This window comes from Arachis duranensis, chromosome 10, assembly GCF_000817695.3.
Source record: "Arachis duranensis cultivar V14167 chromosome 10, aradu.V14167.gnm2.J7QH, whole genome shotgun sequence".
NCBI classification, from domain to species: Eukaryota; Viridiplantae; Streptophyta; class Magnoliopsida; order Fabales; family Fabaceae; genus Arachis; species Arachis duranensis.
Window position 1 is genome coordinate 35,978,848 of NC_029781.3, and position 4,941 is coordinate 35,983,788.

At 35.8% G+C, this 4,941-nt stretch overlaps 1 non-coding gene across 1 annotated transcript; it reads left to right on the forward strand.

Annotated features, from left to right (window-relative positions):
- Positions 1–274: 274 nt before the first annotated feature.
- Positions 275–378, forward strand: LOC127743459 (small nucleolar RNA R71). The gene has a single exon (XR_008004851.1). It is a non-coding gene; the product is annotated as a small nucleolar RNA R71 (small nucleolar RNA).
- The last annotated feature ends 4,563 nt before the right edge of the window (positions 379–4,941 follow it).

Consider the following 4,941-nt stretch of genomic DNA (forward strand, 5'->3'; position numbering starts at 1 on the left):
GTTGACTTGCTGGGTCAACACTTTGTTCTGAGCCAATATGGCATTCAGAGCTTCAATTTCAAGAACTCCCTTCCTCTGAGGCATCCCATTATTCACGGAATTCCTCTTAGAAGTGTACATGAATTGGTTATTTGCAACCATGTCAATAAGTTCTTGAGCTTCTGCAGGCGTTTTCTTTAGGAGAATGGATCCACCTGCAGAATGGTCCAATGACATTTTGGATACCTCAGATAGACCATAATAGAATATATCTAATATGGTCCACTCTGAAAACATGTCAGTAGGACACTTTTTGGTCATCTGCTTATATCTTTCCCAAGCTTCATAGAGGGATTCACCATCTTTTTGCTTGAAGGTCTGAACATCCACTCTGAGCTTGCTCAGCTTTTGAGGAGGAAAGAATTTATCCAAGAAGGCCGTGACCAGCTTATCCCAGGAGTCTAGGCTATCTTTAGGTTGTGAGTCCAACCTTTTTCTAGTTTTGTCTCTTACAGCAAAAAGGAAAAGCATGAGCCTATAGACTTCAGGATCTACTCCATTAGTCTTAACAGTCTCACAAATCTGCAAGAACTTAGTTAAAAACTGGTAAGGATCTTCAGATGGAAGTCCATGACACTTGCAGTTCTGTTGCATTAAAGCAACTAATTGAGGTTTCAGCTCAAAATTGTTTGCTCCAATGGCAGAAATTGAGATGCTTCTTCCATTAAATTTGGATGTTGGTTTAGTGAAATCACCAAGCATCCTCCTTGCATTATTGTTGTTGGGTTCGGCTGCCATCTCCTTCTCTTGTTCGAAAATTTCAAAAAGGTTGCCTTTGGATTGTTGTAATTTAGCTTCTCTTAGTTTCCTCTTCAGAGTCCTTTCAGGTTCAGGATCGGTTTCAACAAGAGTGCCTTTTTCCTTGTTCCTGCTCATATGAAAGAGAAGAGAAAAAGAAAAGGAAGATGAATCCTCTATGTCACAGTAAAGAGGATCCTTATTATTAGTAGAAGAAGAAAGGGGATAAGGATTAAGAAGAAGGAATAATCCAAACACAAGAGTAAGGATAGAGGAAGTGATTGGAGATGAAGAGAGGTGAAGAGAAGTGTTAGTAAATAAATAAATAAATAGAAGAAGATGAAGAGAGAGAATTCAAAAATTAGTTTTGAAAAGTAGTTAGTGATTTTCGAAAATTAAAGAGGAGATAGAATTAAAATTAAAATTTAAAACAATTAATTAATTTAAAAAAAAGAATTTTGAAAAAGGGATGAGATATTTTCGAAAATTAGAGAGGGAGAAGTAGTTAGGTGGTTTTGAAAAAGATAAGAAACAAACAAAAAGTTAATTAGTTAGTTGAAAAAGATATTAAATCAAATTTGAAAAGATAAGAAGATAAGAGGTTAGATAAGATATTTTAAAATCAAATTTTTGAAAAAGATAAAATTTTGAAAAAGATATGATAAAAAAGATATAAAAAAAAGATATGATTTTTAAGAAAAAGATATTTTGAAAAAAAATTAGAATTTTTTAAAATTAAAATTAATTACTTAACTAACAAGAAACTAAAAGATATGATTATAGAATTTAAAGATTGAACATTTCTTAACAAGAAAGTAACAAACTTCAAATTTTTTAATCAATCACATTAATTGTTAGTGTAATTTTGAAAATTTGAAATAAAATTAAGAAAAAGGTTTTGAAAATAATTTTAAAATTTTTGAAATTAATAAGATAAAAATGAAAAATATTTGATTTTTGAAATTTTTTTTTGAAAAGATAGGATTTTTAAAATTGAAAATTTGACTTGACTTATGAAAAACAACTAATTTTTAAAAAATGAACACTAAGAACACTTTGAAGATCATGATGAACATCAAGAACATATTTTTGAAAAATTTTTGATGCAAAGAAAACATGCTAGACACCAAACTTAGAATTCTTTAATACATGGATACTATGAATGCAAAAATCATATGAAAAACAATAAAAGACACAAAACAAGAAAACATCAAGATCAAACAAGAAGACTTACCAAGAACAACTTGAAGATCATGAAGAATACCATGAATGCATGAATTTTCGAAAAATGCAAGAGATTTTTAAAACATGCAATTGACACCAAACGTAAAAATTGACACAAGACTCAAACAAGAATCACAAAATATTTTTTTGATTTTTATGATTTTATTATTTTTTTGTATTTTTATTATTTTTTTCGAAAATAAATTTTGGGAAGAACGAAAACAAAGAAAAATTTTGAAAAAAAAATTTTTTGAAAATTTTTTTGAAAAGAAAATTACCTAATCTGAGCAACAAGATGAACCGTTAGTTGTCCAAACTCGAACAATCCCCGGCAACAGCGCCAAAAACTTGGTGCACGAAATTGTGATCATCAACAATGGCTCCAAAGACTTGGTGCTCTTAAACATGAATCACACTTTGTCACAACTCCCCACAACTAACCAGCAAGTGTACTGGGTCATCCAAGTAATACTTTACGTGAGTAAGGGTCGATCCCACAGAGATTGTTGGTATGAAGCAAGCTATGGTCATATTGTAAATCCCAGTCAGGCGGATTTAACTAATTTAAGAGATTATTGATTTTTTGAATAATAATAATAAATAAATAGAAAATAGTTACTCATATAATTCAATGGTGGGAATTTCAGATAGGTGCATGGAGATGCTGTGTTCCTTCTGAATCTCTGATTTCCTACTGCTTTTATCCAATCTTTGTCATTCCTTTCTATGGCAAGCTGTATGTAGGGCATCACCGTTGTCAATGGCTACATCCCATCCTCTCAGTGAAAACGGTCCAAATGCTCTGTCACAGCACGGCTAATCATCTGTCGGTTCTTGATCATGTCGGAATAGAATCCCTTGATTCTTTTGCGTTTGTCATCACGCCCAACAATCGCGAGTTTGAAGCTCGTCACAGTTATTCAATTCCGGAATCCTACTCGGAATACCACAGACAAGGTTAGACTTTTCGAATTCCCATGAATGCTGCCATCAATTCTAGCTTATACCACGAAGATTCTGATTAAGGAATCCAAGAGATATGCGCCCGGTCTAAGGTAGAACGGAAGTGGTTGTCAGTCATGCGTTCATAGGTGAGAATGATGATGAGTGTCACGGATCATCACATTCATCATATTGAAGTGCAACGAATATCTTAGAATAAGAACAAGCGGAATTGAATAGAAAACAGTAGTAATTGCATTGAAACTTGAGGTACATCAGAGCTCCACACCCTTAATCTATGGTTTGTAGAAACTCCACCGTTGAAAATACATAAGTGATGAAGGTTCAGGCATGGCCAAATGGCCAGCCCCCAAACATGGTCAAAAGATCAAAAATACAATCCCAGACGTCTAATACACTAGTAAAAAGTTCTATTTATACTAAACTAGCTACTAGGGTTTACAGAAGTAAGTAATTGATGCATAAATCCACTTCCGGGGCCCACTTAGTGTAAGTTTGGGCTGAGCTTATCTTTACACGAGATGAGGCTTATCTTGGAGTTGAACGGCAAGTTGTAACGTGTTTTGGGTGTTCAACTCTGGTTCGTGACGTGTTTTTGGCATTTGACTCCAGAATGCAGCATGGAACTGGCGTTGTGCGCCAGTTTACGTCGTCTAATTACGAATAAAGTATTGACTATTATATATTGCTGGAAAGCTCTGGATGTTTACTTTCCAAAGCCGTTGAGAGCGTGCCATTTGGATTTCTGTAGCTCTAGAAAATCTATTTCGAGTGCAGGGAGGTCAGAATCCAACAGCATCAGCAGTCCTTTGTCAGCCTTCTTATCAGAGTTTTGCTCAGGTCCCTCAATTTCAGCCAGAAAATACCTGAAATCACAGAAAAAAACACAAACTCATAGTAATGTCTAGAAATGTGAATTTAGCATAAAAACTAATGAAAACATCCCTAAAAGTAACTAGATCATACTAAAAACTACCTAAAAATAATGCCAAAAAGCGTATAAATTATCCGCTCATCAATCAACAACCACCACCATACGCCTATGAACCCCCTCATCAACATAATTTTGAACCACCATACTCACAAGAACCTTACCACCAAACACCCCAATATGACCCTAATCCTCACCCACCATACCAAGAGCCTTATGAGCCATACTTAGAACCACCACCTCAATATACACCATCTTCGTATCCTTATCAAGATGAACCATCTTCCTATCGTGAACCCTTTCTCCCAACAGATGAACCCTCCTATCCACCCCAACCTCCATTAGATACCAACACTCTTAGAGTTATGTACCAAAGACAAACATCCATGGAGAACACATTTACCTCTCTCACTAGTCTAACCTCTACTTTCCAAGCTCTTATATCCCGCATGGACCAATCCTTTACCTCGAATACTCAACCCTCAAGCTCTAGTGCTCCACCACCCTCCATTGAAGAGCATCCACATCCAGCAATCCAAGAGCAACATGATCCCAATTATGCTAGTGACATGGAACAAGAAAGGGATCGTTTTAGGGACGCAATGGATCGATTGCACGTAGCCTTTTTTTCAGAGGAGCAAGAGGAGGCCCAAAATGTGGAGGTAGTAGAGACCCTTTGAAGATGAAGGAGTAATTGAAGGGAGTTGTCATGGAAAGAAAATCATCAAGGAGGAGTACGATTTTATACTAAAACAACTGGACGAAGCCGTAATAGTTGAAGAGGAAGAAGTGGTTGAAGACTTAGGAGATGCAAAACCTTCAAGGGAAAATCAAGTCATAGAGCCTCCTTCCAAGGCATATTATGGTTAAAGACTTGGAAGAGGTTGATCAAGAGATGAATATTCAAGAAGAAGAAGCACAACCTCCCATGCCCTTGGTAAACAATGAAGAATAGATTGAATTGGGAGAAAGCTACCAAGAGGAAGAGGTTGAAATTGAAGAAGCTTGCAAAGAGGTGGAAGTTGTCAAGGAAGAGCACAAGGGAG